The 21757-nt window shown below is 35.4% G+C and overlaps 1 pseudogene; it reads left to right on the top strand.

The window, feature by feature from the left end:
- Positions 1 to 2535: 2535 nt before the first annotated feature.
- The window catches only part of LOC128185413 (uncharacterized), a 52054-nt pseudogene continuing 32832 nt past the window's right edge, over positions 2536 to 21757 (top strand).

The following is a 21757-nucleotide window of genomic DNA, read 5'->3' as shown; positions in this document are numbered from 1 at the left end:
TAATTTTTTGTTCTGTCGAATAAACAAATGTACATGCATAATTTAGCTGGGCTTGCTAAAGGACTATGTGCGGTTTTATGCATTTTTTGCCCCCAAAATCAAAGTTTTAGAAAAAGCTTTAAAAATAAGTGAAAGATAGTTAAAGTCATACTTGAAATAAAAGTGTAAAAGGTTATCGCCACAGTGACGTCATAATGTAGAAATGACGTCATGAAAATTGCATTATTTTGATAAATTATGGGTATGGGTGTTTTCCGATGGTTTTTCGACTGGGAATCATCGAGCGCAGGCTTGCTCAAGTACCGTTTTTTAGTATAATGTGTATAATTATCTGAAGAAAAACATCTTTTAAAATCGCACTTGAGCAGACCTGCGCTCTATACTTCCGATTGCAAAATATAGAGTAAAAATGAGAATATTTTCATTTGTTTGCACATTTGCGGGAATTAGGTCATTTAGGTGACGTCATAGATAAAGAGCAAATGAGCAATGATGAAAGTTATAGGCATCCTCCATACAAAGATTTGCGAAGATTTGATTTTCATACGACACTATTTAAAAATTGGTTAAAATCGGGGGCAGATATTTGACCATACCGCACATAGTCCTAAGATGGTGAATATGTTTTTTTCTTAAAACAGGTTCTTGGTATTACGCATAGCAAATGCATTTACTTACTTAGCTACTTATTTCTCGTTGTTTTAGGAATCGAAAAAGATTGAAACATTGTTTCTCCACTGAGACTGGTCTGAGGCTGCACGGCGTGGCGAGTTTCAGGAGCCCGCATTATCCTCCGCCATCCGCCGCAATGTTTTTTTTTCTTTTTTCAGACGTCCATCTGAGGGCTACAGCACAGTAATCCTCTAAATTCTTTCTTATCACGCGACCAATTCTGTTCTGTCTCCTGCTCTTCACCTTGCAACGGCTTTTCGTTTGTTAATGCAATCTGCAGAACTGTTTTGATTTAGATATGTTGCTGCCACTTGATTTCACAATCCGTCTGACATTCCCCTTTTCATCTGTCTTGGTGACTTCTGTGACTATAAATCATGAAAAAGAACTGGTCTACTGGTCTCTTGTTGTCGTACATGTACATGCATGCTATTTGAGATCACTCAAGATTGCCCATGGGTGGATCAAAGCTAGTGTGATACAATGTTGTGTAAAAATGTTCCATTAAAAGATCAATAGATATACATGTACATTTACACGTCATGCAGTAATGACAGTAGATTTTTATTGATCAAAATTCAATATATTGGTACAAAACTCAATGAATCAGAAGCAAACATTGTGTTTAAAAATATGGATGAAAGAACACTTTCATCATAATTTTGTTTGGATTTCTTCAAAACTAACTTATCTAATTTCTTTTTAAATGATTTACATGTTTTCAGTAATTGATTACATTAATTAGAATTACCCAATTACAAATAATAATATCATCTATTTTATGCATATAAAATCAATGACTTTATGTTAATTTTGGTCGGGATCGGCCTGCGGCCTTCTTTTATTATTTACGTCTGGAAGCTCGTGATCACCATTCTTTTCCAAGTGTTGCTGAATAGATAGTAGCTATAGGTTGACAATGTTTAGGGGAAATTTTTTGCGTAAATTATTTGCGTAAAATTTTTACATCCGTCTTAAATATATATGAAATTTCAATAATGAATAGACAGGTTATCTGTTTTTTTATATTTTTTTTTAATCCGGCGTCTATATTTTTATTGATGGGGCCATATTAAAAGCAGGGTGTTTTTCGTATGCACCATTCATATAATTTGTAAATTTTAAGTCAACTTTTTAAAAAATCTTGTTTTAACTTCAAGTGAGTTATTGTATGTGTATTGTTCATTTTAATGGGCGGAAATGCTACCCAAAAATTAACTAGCGGTACTGTGAGCAAGCTCACAATTGATACCCCCCGCTAAGAAAAAATCATAACTCATGTATTTTTTTCTATGATAGAAAATATTGGATGAATCTATTTCACCGTCCATTTTCTATAAATAACAACTGCTCTATTTTTTAAAACTGTTAATGCTAATATGAGTACACAGACCAATTTCTCTTCTTTAAATTCCATTTTAGTTTAAGTTAACTGTTAATGCATGAGGGCATATGCATCCTTATGTTAACAAACATGACTCGAATCAAACAAAATTCCACATGTCAAGCAGCCATTTAATATAAACATTTTGTATTTGATTTTTTTTAAACAATGACATTGAACTTCCTAAATTGACCTTGGGTCAAGGTCATGACACACCCTCAGGTTATAAGTAATCTTGATGTGAATTAAGAACTTCCAATATTTGTCCATTAGAAAGATACGGACTGGACATGAAATTTGCACTTTTCTGCCAGTGACCTTGGCCTTGCCCAAATGACCTTGGGTTAAGGTCATGACACATTCATAGGTCATAAGCAATCGTTATGTGAACTGAAAACTTCCGATGTTTCTCCATAACAAAGATATGGACCTGACACGAATTTTACACTTTTTCTGCCAGTGACCTTGACCTTGCCCGAATGACCTTGGGTCAAGATAATGACAAATCCAAAGGTCATAAGCTGACTTTGTGTGAAGTAATACCTTCAAATGTTTCTCCATTAAAAAGATATGGACCGGACACGAATTTTGCACTTTTTTCTGCCAGTGACCTTGACCTTGCCCAAATGACCTTCAGTAAAGGTCATGACACATCCTTAGGTCTTAAGCAATCTTTGTGTGAAGTAAGATATTCCAATGTTTTTCCATAAGAAAGATATGGACCAGACAGGAATTTTGCAGTTTTTCTGTCAGTGACCTTGACCTTGACCGAATGACCTTGGTTCAAGGTCATGATACACCCTTAGGTCATAAGCAATCTTTGTGTGAAGTGAGACCTTCCAATGTTTCTCCATAAAAAGATATGGACCGGACATGAATTGAACAGACAGACAGACAGACAGACGGACGGACGGACGGACGGACAGACGGACGGACGGACAAGGTGATTCCTATATACCCCCCAAACTTCGTTTGCGGGGGGTATAATAAGCAGAATTGCAGATGCCACGAGGGAAAATGATCAAGGTCAATGAGCTCAAGACCCGGGCGATCAGCTCCATCCATTGATGATCAGGCATCACAAGAACCAGGTCCATCACGAAGCAGGGGAGGCGTCATCGCAATAAAAAGTGAATGTTACGGCAGAGATGTGCGGTTATGGATCGACCCTCCCGTAGATAAAACAAGATTGACTTGGTTTTGACTGATGAAGTTTAATGTAGAACAAAAATACAGGTATTCCCGCCGCAGAGTCACAAACAGTACTAAATTTCACCGTGAAACTGTAAACAATTACACAGAATTCAATATACTTGTATTGAAAATTAATATTAGAATAAGCAAATGATCTTTACACAAAATATAAACTGGACTTCCATAGAAAATTTGGTCCTCTGAACGATTCCTTCCTGTTTCGTAATTCAGCAGCTGTAATTCCACGTGATGCTATGTCTGCTGGGTTTTCTGCTGAACTGATGTAGTTCCACTGATAGGGTTCCGTGTGGTCACGAATCTGTTGAAGTCGGTTGGCGACAAAAACGTGAAAACGCCGAGAATCATTAGCAATGTATCCAAGGACAACAGTACTATCTGTCCACAACCATTCAACGACATTGCTAATTTCGAGCTCTTCTAGAAGTTGGGAGCTGACTTTAACAGAAACGAGAGCAGCAGTTAGTTCCAACCGAGGTGCAGTAACTGGCTTTAGTGGCGTGACTCTTGATTTGGCCATAACTAAAGAGCAATGTACTTGTTGCTTGTCATCTATAAGACGAAGATATGAACACTGGCCATATCCAATAGTGCTTGCATCTGAGAAATGGTGTAGTTCGGCCACTACGACATCTCCAAAGTTCTCAGGTTTCAGACATCTCTTGATTTCCAAGGAACCAAGCTTCTCGAGATCATCCCTCCAACATCTCCATCTTGGTTGCAAGTTCTCTGCTAGAGGGCTATCCCAATCTGTTCAGTTTCTACACATTTCCTGCAAGATTTGTTTCCCAACTATGACAAAAGGCGCAATGAATCCAAGTGTGTGGTATACGGAACATAACGTCGAAAGAACACCTCGTCTAGTAAGGGGACAGTCCTTTGGGGTAATCTTGAACTTGAATGCATCTGTCTGAATACACCATTGGATACCTAGAGTTCTCTTAATGGGAAGTTTGTCCTGATGTATGTCAATATCTCCTAGTCCCTTTGCCCTATCGTCAGCTGGAATGCTCTCCAAAACTTCCTTCGAGTTTGAAAGGAATTTGTGTAATCTCAAACCACTTCCACAGCATAACTTTTTGCTTCTCTCTATAAGGCTAATGGCTTCCTCTGGAGTAGCAACCGACTTCAATCCGTCATCAACATAGAAGTCTCGTTTGATAAAGTTCGCAACATCAGATCCAAACTAAAGTTCTCCATCAGTGGCAGCTTGTCTCAGGCCAAAGTTGGCGCATCCTGGGGAGGACACTGCTCCAAACAGCTGTACGGTCATCCGGTAAGTAGTAGGATCCTTACTGAAATTGCCGTCAGCCCACCACAGGAATCGTAGATAATTTCTGTGCTCCACATTTACCTTGAACTGGTGAAACATCTGCTCAATATCGCAAACAAAGGCAACAGGCTCTTTGCGAAAACGACACAAAACTCCAACGAGCATATTCATCATATCAGGTCCTTGTAGCAGATGGTCATTTAATGACTGACCCATATACTTCGCACTGCAATCAAAGACTACACGCAGCTTTCCTGGTTTTTGCGGATGATACACACCATGGTGTGGAATGAACCATGCTTGTCCACTATCAACGTTGATTTCCTTTTCCGGTACTCTTTCTGCAAAGCCCTTCAAAATCAATTCTCTCATGAAAGAAATGTAATGCTCGCAATACTGTGCATCCTTCGCAAATCGGTTCCGCAAATGTTGCAGTCGCTGTAATGCCATGTCTCTATTATTGCTCAGGTATGGCATAGCTTCTCGGAAAGGTAATGGCATTTCATAATGCCCATCCAGCTTATGAATCCCCTTTTCCATGGCATCCAGAAATGTTCTGTCTTCATAGGAAATGTGTTTAAAACTAGTTGAGTTCTCGCTAAAGTCCACTTCAAGCATCCTAACTACCTCTTCAGGGTTGATTACTTCCTTTATCTTGTTCCTTAAGGAAAATACAACATGGTCTGGTCTTGAAACTTCAGATCTGCAAAGTTCTGTAGGCACATCGCACGCAACAATACGATGACTAATTCCTATGGGGTCCTCATCCCATTCCGTTGAACAGTCATTCTCTACTATGCCTATTACACTCCACCCCAAGTCAGTGCGTTGACCATAAGGTCCGTCTACGGATGGAACGATAACGTCTCTAGGCGTCAAAGCCTTCACGCAGTTGTAGCCAATAAGTAATCCAACCTCGCAATCAGTAAGAGGTAGAAGTTCATCTGCAATAACCTCCAAGTGAGGCCATCTTCTTGCAATTTCCGGTGTCGGAATATGAGATCTGTTGGCAGGCATGATCTCTCTTGTGTACGTTTCCGGTAATGGTATCCTATGTTCACTGTTGAAACCATGCACAAGTCCCCCAATCTTACAACTATCTACATCCTTATTCTCTGCATACATGGTAGAAAGCATGAGCTTCACAGGTTTTCCTTCAAGTCCAAGGGCCTTTGAAGTCTTGTCCAGAATAAAGGTGGTATCCGACTGTGTGTCGAGTAGTGCATTATCAAGCTCTCTCTATCTGGGTTCTCTTTATGTGAAACATACACTGGATGTATCATGGTACTTTAACTAGATGCTCCAGAGTGATTCAAGAATGTTGTTCCTGATGAACTCTCTTTTGACACTACTGTCTTAATATCCTCCACAATCTGGTGCTGTCCTCGTTGATATACGTCCCCATGTAGGGATGACGGGTGAAACTGGGAACAAGTTCTGCATCTTTTTCTCTGACGACACTTCCTTGTTAAATGACCCGCATGTAAACATCCAAAACAAAGACCTTACCGTTTCGCATACTGTTTCCTTCCTTCCAAACTCTTCGTTAAGAACTGTTTACAGTCATCTAGTTCATGATTTCCTTCACACAAAACACAATTTCTTCTTTTGTCACTCCTATTCGCAACATTCACATTTGCAACCTGATCCTCATCAACATCTGTCAGGAAAGACCGTTTTCCATAGTCAGCTGTACCTCGCTGTCGTGCCTTGAAATCAGGTCGTGGTTTACTCGGCTCTGTATGGGAGAGTTCAGACTTCTTCACAGACTCTATGGAGGTTATAGGATCTGTTGCAATCTTAGCTTCTTTAACTATGAAGTCCATGAAGTTTTTAAATGGAGGAAATTTCATCCTCTCTTCTTTGTATTGAGTGGCAATTCTACGCCATATTGTTACTAGCCAGTCTGGTAGTTTGCTTAGTAATCGTCTGTTTTCTCTGTCGTCGTTGAGGATGTTTAAGCTCCCAAATGCTCTGCATAGCTGTGAAGCACTGTTTGAGAAAGTCGCCGAATATCTGCAGCCCAACACCATCTCTTGGTCCTACCTTCGGCCATTTCTCCACTTTGTCTCGGAATGCATTGGCAACAACAAACGCATTACCATATCTTTGTTCTAATAGTCCTTTCGCCTCCTCGTATGCATCATCTGTCGACAGTAGAAAATAGTTTTCTACAACGTCTTTAACTGATCCACCCAGATACTTCTTTAAGTAATGAATCCTTTCTGATGCTGGAATCTGACATTGCTCTATGAGTGTCTAAAATGATGCCTTCCAGCTAGGGTACTTCAAAGGATCTCCTAGGAATATTGTAGGTTCAGGAGGAGGTAACCGACCTAGACTAACTTGCTTCGCTAGTGAATTAGCCAGATCTAATAAGCCTTGCTCCGTAGGTTTAAGACCACTACTAGGCGGTGTAGATTACTAAGTGACTGCAAGTCTACGTTGCTTAGCGGAACTCTTGATGCATTACTGGTGGCAACATTTTCCTGTTGTGTTTGTGGAGAAGTGAACGTAGGCAGCATGAGGTTCCTATGCAGAATTGGAGGTGCTTGAGACACTGGTTCTATCTTGGCCTTATCCTCTTCTGGCCTGACCTGAGTATCAATAAATCTTTTAACATGCTCCTTGGAGTCCAGCTCCGTGACGGAATGTTTTAAGTCACTGTATAAGAATGGTCCAGTATCCTCCAAAGTCTCAAGTGGTTCTAACTTAGCCTGGGCTATATCAAGCTCCTTCTTGACTCTGATACTTCAAGGTCTGCTTTGTGTTTTGCCTCCGCATCAATATACTTCAGTTTTGTCTTCAGGGCCACTGCCTCTATGACTGTATCTATCGACTCTCTAGAACCCCGGGACGTATTGGAATGCCTCGATGACCTTGATGTACGACTGTTGTGTGATCTACTCGAAGCCCTGGAAACCGAGTCACACTCTAGTTTTCTTAAACTCATCAATGTATGATTATCTCCAGAAGTAATCTCTAATCTTCCCTGATACTGATCTAATAAGTCTCTGTACTTCACATCTTCTTCATTGGTAAGTGTTTGTTTCAGCCTATCATAAATTTCACTCAGAGTAGTCATAATGTTCATAAGAATGTCTCTTTTTCGTCTAACGTGCTTGGTATAACTCGAATCCGAGATAAGAATTTCAATGCAAGAGGCACACTTCCGCCATCTTGAAACATGAAGCTTAAACTCTGAGCATATCTTATCGACCTGCCAATCTAAACCTTTCGGGGTCATCTTGCGCTCACCCGGCCTTAATGTGTTGATCTGGTTTGCTTGTTCAGAGTCCTTAGTAGCTCCTTTAGCAGTTTCTTTAGTATTTTCTTTGTCGTGATCTGTGTTCGCTTCGTTCCTTGTTTCGGGAGAAATAGATGAAAATGCATCTGTATAAGGCGTCCAGTCGTCCGACATATTTGTAACACAGAGAGTAAGACTGCACTTACAAACAATAGAATGCTAAATACCTGTAGCTATTATGCAATAAAGTGTTGCAATAAAATATCTGAACCTTCGCTTAGCACATGAGGTAAATACATGTACATGTACACATGCATAAACACTGATTACAAAACATGTATATTGTAAAACATGCAAAATAAACAGTTGTAATTAAGTGTCAACGCAGTTCAAATCTACAGAACAGTTCTGATGATTGTTCATATGCACAGATATTATAACTATAGTACTTAAGTTTAACCAGTTAATTGCACATCTAAACACAAAATGTAATGTTTAAAGTTGTCACCTTATAACGCAAACGTGCCGCCACACAATTTTTAACCAGTCAATATCAACAATATAAATCGCAATGTTATCACTATAAATCGCAAATATTTCGTTCACAGTTACACATCATCAAAGAATCATCACATGTCGCAGTTACGTTCAAACACAACATCGGTAATGGCGTCTTCAGGCTTCCATGGGTCACACTCACCGTTTTACGATTCCTTGGAAGGAGTTTCACTGTTACGGCAGAGATGTGCGGTTATGGATCGACCCTCCCGTAGATAAAACAAGGTTGACTTGGTTTTGACTGATGAAGTTTAATGTAGAACAAAAATACGGGTATTCCCGCCGCAGAGTCACAAACAGTACCAAACTTCACTTGAAACTGTAAACAATTACACAGAATTCAATATACTTGTATTGAAAATTAATATTAGTATAAGCAAATGATCTTTACACAAAATATAAATGTATTAACTTCCTTGTGCCTTATTTTCGTAATATATGAGGGTTTTCCTGACTTCGCTGCACCATGTGCTTACCGCCAAATAACAGAATAACGTAACAAGATACAAAATTACCTCACTTGACAAAAGAGTTTTACCTATGGTAGCCTGTACGGGTGTAACAGTGAAGATGTGGCAACTGTGAACCAAAGTTTGCCCTCAAACACCTGTTCCTGCTTTAGCTATTCAATCAGGTACAAGTATTGGTGTTGAAAGTCAATCGTAGATAGCATTCATACATTGTTATCTAGCAATATCTTTAACTCAATGAAGTAAAAAAATATTAGTTAATCATACATTGACATTGCTTGATAATAACTCTCTGACGGAATCTTCAGAGAAAATTTTTTAATGACAAAGTCAAGGGTGAGTTGGTCATAAGAGAGGTAGTTAGGCCCATCATAAAGATTAAATCGATCAGTAGATGGACAGATGCATTTCTAGTTTATGCAAGTATCTATGCTTCAGACCATCCAGAATCTTTTCAAGGTCTTCTAAAATATTTGCATGACATTAGACAAGGGCCATCAAGATGTGGTGAGGGAGATTTGGGGTGGAAGAAATATGATGAACAATTTAGACCTCGCTGCAGTATCGATCCCACTAAGGAATGGTCTAAAGTAGACTACGAGTTATGGTTGATGTTTACACCATCTCCACAATCTAAAGATACACTTACCCAAAATAGCTCTGCATATAACAAGTGCTATAATTTCAATTTTAAGGGAATTCTTCAATAGACTTGAGATTAAGGTACAAAAAGGGATCTGAAATATAAATGAAATGATAAATACACAGATAACATTATTTTACTCATACTTGCATTTTACTGCACATTACTTTACTCAATACATTTTCCTGTATTTACACTTATATTTGCACATTTTGCTGTACATAACTTTACTACTTCACTACATATACTTTACTTTACACAATCACTAGACTCGTACACGTACTTCACTTTCATATACTTGTGTACTACATTAATACATTTATTTGACGGCAACTACTACACGCCTTACTCTGAAATACAGACAACATATGTTTACATTAAAACAATACACATACTTTTACAAAGCAAATACTCATTATCACACATTACTTCAAAATACTTCCAAATTACTCACGGAAAATATAAAACAAGGTTATCTGGCCATTTCAGGAATAAATACGGCATTAAATCCGGTTCATTAAAATAAAAACAAACTTACCCAGAATAGTTGGACTCTGGTCAGTAATACTTATATGTTACATGAAGGATGAAATGAGGGAGCTGGTTGAAAACGTCCGCTCTCTACAATTGCTACGCCCAGACTGAATTCTTAAATGCACAGGATTACAACCCGCCTAGTAAAACCAGTTGAGTGAGCTTTAAACTATGGAAAGCAACTCTGACAATAAATTAGTAACAATATAAACGTAGCATAAAATGTATGGAAAGTAATTATGGACGTAAATTGTGACACAGGGGCTCATCAACATTACCAGTGTTTCCTTTCTAACCATGTGTTCAATGCCACAAATCGTCCTAGGGCACCACTGCAGGAACAACCACAGTTTAGACCCCCTGTGTCACAACAAACAAAAACCTCAGGATCACAAAGATATATGGGCCTTAGGAACTTCACCAATTACAACTAAAGAGTTGGATCAATATTTACAATCATACCTAGACAAATATGCTGCTTACTACTTAAAAATGGTTTTTCCAAAGGTTTTGACATAAATAATTATGGTCCAAGGGTTCATGTGTATTCAAAAAATCTCTCAAGTCTGCATTGGAACACCATGATTATTTGATGGATGAGATAAATAAAGAAATTAAGCTGGGCAGAATTATGGGTCCTTTTGACTAACTGCTTACATTGTATTTCCAACTTTCATATTTCGGCAGTTGGCATTGTTTCAAAATCGGATGGGGTTGGCGAATGATAACTCATATATCCTACCCAAGTGATCGCGGGATCAACGACTTTATAGATCCAGATTTATGTACAGTACAATATGCATCTTTTGATGGAGTAGTTGACATGATTACCAATTTGGGAAGGGGTGCCTTGATAGGAAAAATTGATGTTAAAAATGCATTTCGTTTAATTCCTATCTAACTAGAAGATTTTGATCCGTTAGGTTTTTCTGTAAATTGCTTATATTACATAGATAAATGTATTCCCATGGGATGTTCTATAAGATGCAAAATTTGGGAAACATTTGCAACTTTTCTACATTGGCTTACACAGTCTAAGTCTGGGCTTGAATACCTTAGAATATTATTTGGATGATTTCATTTGTGCAGGAAGGTGTTGAAGTCAATAATGTGCAATACTTATTTCTACTTTTAGTCACTTAGCTAAAGAAATAGGGGTACCACTAGCTCATGATAAAACTTCAGGCTCAACAACTAAGTTAATATTTCTAGATTTTGAAATAGATACATTGGAGATGATTATTAGGTCCCAGAAGCAAAGGTAGATAATCTCAGGGATCTGATTGAGAGCTTTTTATATAGAGAAAAGATAAGATTGCAAGAAATGCAATCGTTAGTTGGAATGCTGATTTTTTTCTCAAAAACAATTAAATTTAGAAGAGCCTTTAATCTAAGAATGTATGATGCATTTAGTGGGGGTTTTAAGACACACCATCATATAAGATTATCAGTTGAAATTAAAAGTGACCTTAAAATGTGGCTTGTTTTCTTAAACTACTTCAATGAGGTTGCATAATTTCCTGATGCTGTATGGGAAGATTCTAACAGTTTGCAGTTATTTACAGATAGTGCAGGCTCAAGTCATTTAGGTTGTGTGGGTTTCTTTAGGGGGAGTTGGTTTTTTCTACAATGGCTTACTCATTGGAACGACTAAGATATTTTGAGGGACATGACTTTTGTTAATGGCTCAAACCTGTAGTATTAGCAATAGAGATATGGGGATTTAGGTTGCAACACAAAAAGGTTAAGTTCCATGTGGATAACCTTTCACTAGTAAGCGTCATCAATACCCAATCTTCAAAATCCAAAAGAGTGATGGAATTAGTAAGACATTTGGATTTTAGACTTATGATGAACAATGTTATATTTAGGGCAAAACACAAAGTTAGCTTGGATAACAAAGTTGAAAATTCTTTATCTCGCAAACAGTGGTACCGCTTCAAGAGGTTAACACCAGAGGCCAACACCAGACCAGACCCAATTCCATTGGAATTAATCAACATGATTTACAGATTCAAATGAACAAATTGTTAGATGCTTCAATCTCCAGCAACACCTAGACATCTTATGAAACAAGGCTTAAATCATTCTTTAATTTCCAGAGAGAATTTGGGAATGAGATTGTATAGCCCCCGCCACTCAGGGACGTTGTTCCATTTGTTGCTTATTTGTCACTAAAGAAATGTTTTACGCTAAGGCTAGGTCTTACTTATCATCCATTTGTTTTCAATGCAAAGTTCATAATTTGGTTGATGAAACAGACAACTTTCTTGTTCTAAAGTTTTTTGAAGGTATGAGAAGAATTGGTAGGTCTGCTGATGCAAGGTTACCTATAACCTTGTATTTACTTAAATAACTTGTCGAGACTTTACTAGTCATTTGTCATGATACCTTTGAGACAAAGTTGTTTCGAGCTGCATATCTATAAGCTTTCTTTGGTTTTCTCAGAATAGGGGAATTTGCGTTGTTTACTGGTGATGGTCTTTATTCAATATTGCAAGTGACACATGTACAATTTCAAGCTAATTACTCCAAGGTCTTAGTACTCATAAAAAGATCAAAAACTGATCAAGAAAGGAAGGGGTTTTCTTGTCATTGATAGAATTGAGGGAATTCTGTGTCCAGTAGCTAGTTTGATTGATTATCTTGCTGTTCGACCAAAAATTGAAGGCCCATTGTTCATTCATTTGGGAAAGAATCCTCTTACTAGGTACCAGTTCTCAGCTATTTTCGAATAAGCACTTCATGTTCTTGAAGTTAAGGGATATTATAGGGCCCATTCATTTCGTATAGGGGCAGTCACTTTAGCATTTGAGGCTGGTTGCACACAGGATCTTATAATGGAAGCAGACTGTTGGAAGAATTGAACAAAAACTCCTCCATACACAGAAGAGTTCCACACATTTCGAAGTAAAATAATAAGAAGCTAAAGTCTACTACAAATCTATTATGTGAAATTTTTTTTTCAAATAAAAACATTTAAACCGAGTTAAAATAATGTTGTATGCTATGCTATGATATGCGATGGTATGATATGACGAACTTGATTCTATGAGAATGTATGCTATTGTATTAGATTCCAATGCTATGCTATGAGATTTCAATGCTATTTTATGAGATTTCAATGCTATGCTTTTATGTATGTATTAAAAGACATGCTTGAACTGACTTAGGAACGTATACATGTTAGTTGTAATTTTAAAAAAAATAATCAGGTTCAATACTTAATCTTGCAGGAAAGTTGCAGTGTGGTGTATGGGCTCATCTATTATCAAGAATGCAATGATGGCATCAGTATGCAGACTGGGGGATAAAAACTAGGATTGGACAGATTGAACATGAATATTCTGTGGCAAGGATATTCAGGTTTGAAGATTTGGATCTGAAAAGAATGCTCTTTTTTTCTAACACAATATGAAAAATCACTAGACTACTTAATTCACTATGTGGTGAATGATATTGGGGCTATTGATCTGTATTCACTAATTGAGAAAATGAAAACCCACTTACAATTGATTGAAGTTCGATTTCCACAGTCCACATTTGTTTGGTCACAGATGCTTCCACGAAATAAATGGAGGTATTTTAATGATAACAAAGCAATAGAGAGATGCCATCTCAAGGCTAATAGGGTAGCTAAAATTGGGGGGTGTTGTTACATTAAGCACACCAATCTGTCCCAATTTCTGATGCCTGATGGCGTCCATCTCAACAAGTTAGGAAATAAGCTCTTCCTTAATAACAATCTAAATTTGTAATACTTCAAATATAGAGTAAAATTTAGTGCATTTAAATATTTTGCTAAAAACCAGACGGTAGAGTTTAGTAGTTTTAACATAAAAGGTAGAAAATGATATTACTTATCATTTATTACAATTTGAAAAAAACCGCTATTTGAGTATATTTCAAATCTGCTTTAAAATGTGGAAAATGACAATTTCTTATATATTCCTATAGTAAATGTACCTGTATTTTGGGATGGTTCCTAAAGAGAACTAGATGGTCGATTTACTTGAACATTCGCAAATAAATTAGAGTTGGTTTAAATTACATGTGGTTAAAACATAAAGAATTTTGCTGCTGTAGTTTTTCCGCAAAAAACCAAATCGGCTTCCTTAATTTTTTTTGAGTTGGTGTATGTTTCAATTACATTGTTATAGAATATAAATACAAAGACACACTTTTTCTGTACATGTTAGATATGAAATAAACAAACTGCTGTAAAAGATCATCATATGTTTTCATATTCTTTGTAATAATTTGGTCTAAAGAGTATAATTTACTGTATTACATTATGCCAGAGATATACCGAAATGTATTTGCATTTGCTAGAACATTACCCCATTCTCTTGTGTTTGGTTGCGAACAGGAGATATTTCAAACAAAACATTATTTTTAAAAACCATATTTAAAAAATACTCTAAAGACATTATGGGTGTTCTGTAGTGGCTTTATTTACTCTGATAAACAAAATGATCAATAAGACAATGTACTAATTATTGGAAGCATTTCATACATGTATAACAATTGTTGATACCCAAATTTTAGTTCGGCAAAGTATTTATAAATAAACTGTTGGCGCTGGTAACATGAAAGGTGACTATGTGTTTTCTATATCCATGTTGATTAACTTAAAAAATAAAACATAAATATCAAGGCTAATTAAGGACCATTTATACGATACTTAGATGCTTTTAGACTTTATGAAAAAAAAATTGCATAAAGTTGTTTAATTTTGAGTGTTTGTCTTTTAATTTTCACGTAAAATTTCCCCCCGAGGAAAACTTAGTGGATATCAAAGACTAAGTGGGTAATATATACAAATAATTCAGATAGTGTACCATAGCCTAAATGAGTTAAAAAGATCCAAAGCAATTACGAATGTCATTATTCCTCATAATATATATATCATCTTTGACAGAAATGACGCACGTTTTGTAAATTTATCATTAATTATTAGTGTGTGAAAAAAAACACTGCTTGCACATGCTATTAAGCAAAACCAAGAATGCTACTTTGAAGATATTTTCGGTTAGCAGTAAGTATAGAAGAGACAAATCTTTAATGAAAAATTGATGTTTATGAAACATGCGCTAGCGCGTGATGTTTCCTGAAAGAGGATACTGATTGACAATGAGCAGAAATGGGCAATTAAATGCCAGTTATTTATCCAGATATGTTACCATAGTCTAACACAATTTTAACACATAAATTTACAAATTATAAACTATCAGCAAGCATGCGAAAAAAAGATCAATTATATTTTCTGTATACCTCTCCTAAATGCTTATATAATATTGTTGATAAATGTCCTCCTTTACGAAATACATGTACATGTAACAACAGTCTTTAAAACAATTTAATCTAGCACATTCCAGTTGCAAGACCATTTTATTTTAATAATTTTTTATTTCTACAATTAAGCTTTGGAAAAACCTACTTCAAAATAAACAAAAAAAGTTAGCATCGGTGTCAGAAGTTTAGAACAGTCTTGCATTTATTTATTGTTTCAAAAAAAGTAAAATATTGAACACGCAAAAATTATTACAGCGTTGCAAAATATTTCAAGGTATTTGGCATTGTCAATTGTGAAATAGCAGCAATAACTTAAATACTCACCGTAAATCCCATTACCTTTTGATTCACCTTTATACCAAAAGTAGAGGACTCTAAACACTATTTTTTACATTGTCCATTAATTTCCTTTTTCTGTACTGTTTTATCTCACCTGAGCTTAAAGCTTAAATGAGCTTTTTTCATCACTTTTGTCCAAAGTCTGCCTTGCCGTCCGTGCGTCAACTTCTCTAGTTTGTTGGAATAAAGGGTCACTATCTCTTTCAAGAGAGGATAATGAAAAATAATTAATTACTTCTTAGCTGTTTAAAAAACTTGTTCTCAAAAACCATTAGGCCAGAAACCTAAAACTTGTGTTGAAGCATTCTCAGGTAGTGTTAATGCAGTGTTTTTAATCATAATCCACAGGGGTAGGATTAAGCCAAAGTTGGGTTCAGGTTTTTAATTTTTTTTAGGGTTTTTGTGTGATAAATAAGACCATTTAGTGAATATCTATCTTTATTTCACTTGAGTCTCTTTGGTATTTTTCTGACTCTTGTATACCTTTTATGAATTGATATTTGAAAATATCAAATAATAAAAGCGGAGGTAAAAGTCAGAATAGTGTCAGATTCGGATTTAATCTTCCAAAAAAGCTCAACATGCAAACATGTTACAATGTACTCCCTGACAGGTCTATCTATCGGCTATGGTACTCACGTAACCGTCAGAGTTGTAGGTCTCATGTTCTAAATACTGCTGGACCCCATCGTAGCTTAATCTGCTACTGTATATGTCTTTTACGGAAAAAAATCTTCACGAAGACATCAATTTATTTAATTTATGGACCCCAACATCATTTATCTGTTATGAACAATCGAATGCTAGTAGATAAAGACTGCCAATAGTTCAGTTATACAAATGAACAACCAAACTAACCACTAACAATAACAGGACAATTGCTATATATTTGCATGTGTTAGCTAGCATTTATTTTCCCAACAATCAGTAGACCTGTTCACGTCTATTTGTTTTTTTTTATATCCAGAAGTCATCTGTTCAGAAGGAAAGTTTAATCTAAGCTGTTTCTTTATCTACGATATTATAAGGCGACGTTCATTGCTTTTTGTATCTAGTATTCTATTTAAATGATCGCATTGTTAAAACAATCTTATTTACTACTTTTTATAACTGAAGCAATATCAATTGTGTCATCTTTAGATGTATATGTAATGATGATTCGAAACCATAATAGTTAGATATTTCAAAAGACGATTTGTCACTTTAGTCCATTTTTTTTTATGCATTTCACGACTCTGTTGCATTTCTTTTGGGCCAGTCTGTGTATTATCAGAGATGGTATCATTTATATTGGTGCGTTATATTTATAATGTAAAAGACAATCATTTCTACAAAATTATTAACGTTATTGACTAAAAGTTGAGGAGAATAATGAAACATTGAGAATTAATGATCTTTTTCCGTTATGACAACTGGACTAAGTACATGTTGTTTTGCCCTTGATGTTTCCCGGCCTGATGTTTAAAATCCCCTTATTATAAATAGTGTCTTTTTATAGGAAATCTCAAATCTGGGAAACTATATTTTCACAGTGATAGTAGTTAACCACTAGTAGATAACCTGACAATTTCAGCCCCAAATATTAATTTTCAATTTTTTATTGCAAATTGCGTTCTAGAGTTCAGTTCTCTTTTGAATTGCGAATAACGAAATGCGAACTGAGCTCCAAAAACCGATTACAAGCTTTTGTTTATTGAAAAGGATTTTTTTGTTTCGAAAATAAAACAAATGCAAAAAGATTTTTCAAATATTCATTTTGTTTATTTTAAAAACTGCAATATTATTAAGTTATAAGTATATCTTATAATCATATAATTTATTTAAAGATGTCTTGCTTTTCATTTGCAGGTTTTTTTAAAGGGGGGGGGGGGGAGGTGGGTGTTTTTTTAAATTTATTTTAGCATGACGTGTTTATAATGGTTTTAAAAGCACTAAGCATAGCTCAGCGCTTTGTTGTCATTAGACTTCTTCTTCCGGTGAATCGAATAACCATCCTTATGAGCAAAAATATACATCATTTAAACTTATTATAGAACCAGTTGCAGGGGCTAACGCACATAATTGCACGGGCTATTGTGAGTCTAAATGTACGGGCTATTGTGAATCTGATGTGCAGGGTTTATGTACATCATTGCAGAGGCAACTACGCAGTAATGAGGAAATACAGTGCGTATACAGAATCTGAAATGTAGAAAAATCAAATGACTCTTTGCAAGAAAATGTCGAAAACTATTATGAAATATTTCGTTTAAAAATCGTATATGTGACATATATATATATATCATTTTGTGAATTCGTATTTCTGTAATATTACTGTGAAGGATTCATTGAACAGCGAGAAAGATAGCTTTGGTTTAATTATTTATGTATTTAACACGTCGCACACAAGGTCCAGGTGTAGAATCAAGTGTAACAAAATCAAAGGCTTTTATATACCATGTCTCAGGCAAGTGTCCATTTACAAGTCGAGTTCAGCTTTAATTAACATTAACTTTAATGTAAATCATAATAAATATTTAAAAAGGAACGTAATTTCAAAAAGATTTTCATAATCAATAATAAACTGAATAAGTATGAATGTGAATGAGAAAAACTTCAACGCCATGTTAAACTGTCTGACCATTTGATTTTAATTAAACATATGCCAAAATTAAAATAAGTCTCATTTCTAGCAAAGCCCTGCACAAAGTAAATTTCTTTAAGAACCAAGCTAGGTTAGCACTTTTCAATACTTTCTGTACTTTGATATTGATTTGTTTTCTTTTGGATCTCTTTAGATTTTATTGATTTATGACAAATCTTTATTTGCTTAAATGACTCTCTGTCTATATCTGGTATTGTTTTAAATTTCAAACGGCATTTATTAGCTTGAAAATGCTTCTGATATATGTTTTGAACATCATTCATGGTATAGTGACTCATCACGGATGTCTTCACCTAATCATTGATTGGTTGCTGGAACTTTACCTATACCCTTTTTGTCTTCCTATAACGATAAAAATATCTGCGTTTTCCATACGCTCTCATTAATTGAGAAATGGGTTTGTAGAACTCATTTGACAAAAATGATTCCAACTTTCCCAGCAATTTTCGTTCTTTTGATAATAAAGGGTTCTAAGGCAGGACTTTACGACCTCTTTACACTAGAGTCACGATTATCTGGATTTGTCATAGAGAAAATTTCTCCGATTGGAATGGTCATGTGTGTAAAAGAATGCTCGAAAAGGGTTTCCTGTGCGTCACTTAATTTCAGCCGAAAACGCTTAGAGTGTGAGTTGTCACATAGTGACGTCTCAACAAACCCGTCTAACATGGCGTCTGATCCTGATTTTATCTACATTGGAAGGAACCAAATACCAGATGTAAATATTTTGTTAACAAACTTACTTTTAAAAAAGTACACTTTTATACAGAGCTTTTCCAAATTTACTTTTAAAGGGGCTGGATGGTTGTGGCCATTTTTAGACTGTATTGATCTCCTTTAAAAGACGAGCTCTATATAAAAATATAGAAAATACCCCAATTATAAAGGTTATTTAATATAGTGTTTTTCTTTACCAGAAAATAGTTTATGACTTAAAAATCCAAATCTTAAAATTTTAGGTAGATCTGATGGTTAATTTGTTGACCATCCAGCCTCCTTAAGATGTTCATATACATGTTTTATATTTTTAAAGTCTACATATGAGTAATGTTATTTTACTTCTTTTTCAGGACTATTTTGATTCAAAAACTGCGTCCTGTCCAGCAAAAAGAAGTTCCGTTAACACAGCTACTGGATCAAAATGCGTCAAATCAGGTTAGAATATTTTAGTGACAAAAATATTTTATCCTGTATTAATACGCTATTAAACTCAGTTATGCAATAATAATGATTCAATGTGTCTATCTAGTCAGTAATAGTGCCTTTCCTTGAAAACGTTTTCAAATGAGTCCTGTTACAACGCACTTTGAAAAATGGATAAGGTCGATATTATCGCACTTAAAAAATTCTGAAGAGCAAAGTCGAAACTTGAGATTTTTTTAAGATGATACCTATTTTTTTTATTAGTTTAGCTGGATGGGACATTTAAAAGAGTATTCTTTTTTTTAAATAATATATATAGTAACTTCAAATGCAACAGATCAAGAGTTTGTTGAGATTTGTATAGTCAAAATATCCCATGAACTACGCCGATTATCTGTCAGATGTCCTACCAGTTATTTATATCTTTGTACGGTATATCATAATCATATTTATACTGTGTATCAAATACAGTGCTAGTATGATATGTTAAAAAGTGCAGCTTCTGCTACTTACTAGTATTTTAGAGTTGATATTTCTTATGTTAATATAATATAATAAATTATATGTGTTTGGATTGAAAACAAGATTACAAAATTACAAATTTTGCATTGAATCATGGGAAAAGCTAGTGATTACATTGGTCAGCTTGTTTTTATATCACTAAACTTGTTCATTCATGGAATATGATAGAATGCATGGGAAGGAAATATGAGGGTGTATTCTTCAAGTAATCAATTTGATTAAGATATTGGTAATTGGACTGTAACTTTGGTTGTCTCCTCCACGTTTCCAATATTGTAAGATATGTAGGAACTTTTTTATATACTAAAAACTGAAAAAGGAATCCTTATTATAAAAAGTATGAATATTGTTTTGTAACTGAACTATCAAGTGGAAAACAAAACGATAAACACCAGTTATTGCATTTCTTCCCAAAGCAAAGGACATTTTTTGACCACTCATAAAAAATTATGAAAAAATAGGTGACTATGAAATGATAAAACATCCTTAATTATAAGTTATGAAATTCCATTATGACTGCATGACAGAAGTTCTTTACACATAAACACATCAATCACTTTTATTTTCTAAGATTGTCCTTCTGATCACCCTGACACCAATGTAACCACAGTGAAGGTAACTTCCACCAAGGTCGGGACCGTCCTAAATTACACGTGTAACTCGGACACTTCAATTATCTTGACCTCTACGTGCACAGGAAATGGATCTTGGACATCTTCTGCTTCTTTATGCTGGGGCATACCTGGTAAGATCTATTTAACTTACCATTACATCTTTCTTAAGTTTGATTTGGCAAATACTTTACCTGGTTTTCTGTTTGTAAGGTAGTTGAATAAGAAATTATATGTCTGTTTCATTTTTGAATATTAATTGAATAAACTTGACAAAAAGCGTGTGTTTATGCATAAAACTACACTTTTTAACCGTATAATTGTAACATGTTTATATTACAAGTATTACAGGAAAATTTAAGGTGAAAAAAACCAAATATTAGGCAACAACCAGAAATAAGTCGTGCGACTGACATTATAAGTCGTAATTACGATCAAGTATATAGTAATTCGTAGGACCTTCTGATGCAAAGCACGTAAATAAATTACGCAATTAATTCTAATTGCATAGACATTGCCAATAATACAGTTGTAACCTACTTGTAAAATACACATTGTGAACGGTCGGTTGACATTCTTGTAAGTTTTAAGTGTGAAAGAAATTATTTAAACCTTGTTTAAGACATTCGTAATTGGGTCATCTGCGAACTTGAAACATAGGCGTTAATCACTATTAAGATGACTCATCGATTTCTTTCAGGTTTTTAGCTAACTGAGACGAAGTCGTGGGAACTTATGCTATACCCTCGGCGCACGACGACCGCTAATTAATGATTCTGAATCAGGCCCTACATTAAATTTATTGCTGGTCCTAACTTCGCGAAACTTGCATGGATGTTGCATGGTGATCCTTTGTATTTGACATGCTTGGATATTGAATCTGAGCCTTATGTTTTTTGTGGAGGTAAAGGTCAGTGTGTCTTGAGCAGATGCCATTTGATGACTATATCTAAGTCATTTCTAGCCCTATATTCATTAAAGTTGCATGGATGGTACATCTAATATTATTTATTCGACAGGCTTTGAAGCTAAATCTAATATACATGTATGTTTCGAATGCTAGATGAAGTTAAGGTTTTGGAGCAGTTTAAAGGTTTTGGAGCATGATGCCCTTTAATGTGATCGTATCTAAGTTATTGTGATCGGCTTTGGTCTTGAGGCATATGGAAAACTATTTTACTATTTGCGCACGCATTGCGCCTTGCACTAG

The sequence above is a fragment of the Crassostrea angulata genome, chromosome 5 (genome assembly GCF_025612915.1).
Source record: "Crassostrea angulata isolate pt1a10 chromosome 5, ASM2561291v2, whole genome shotgun sequence".
NCBI classification, from domain to species: Eukaryota; Metazoa; Mollusca; class Bivalvia; order Ostreida; family Ostreidae; genus Magallana; species Magallana angulata.
The sequence above is the reverse complement of the archived record's forward strand: the minus strand, read 5'-3'. Positions and strand labels throughout refer to the sequence as shown.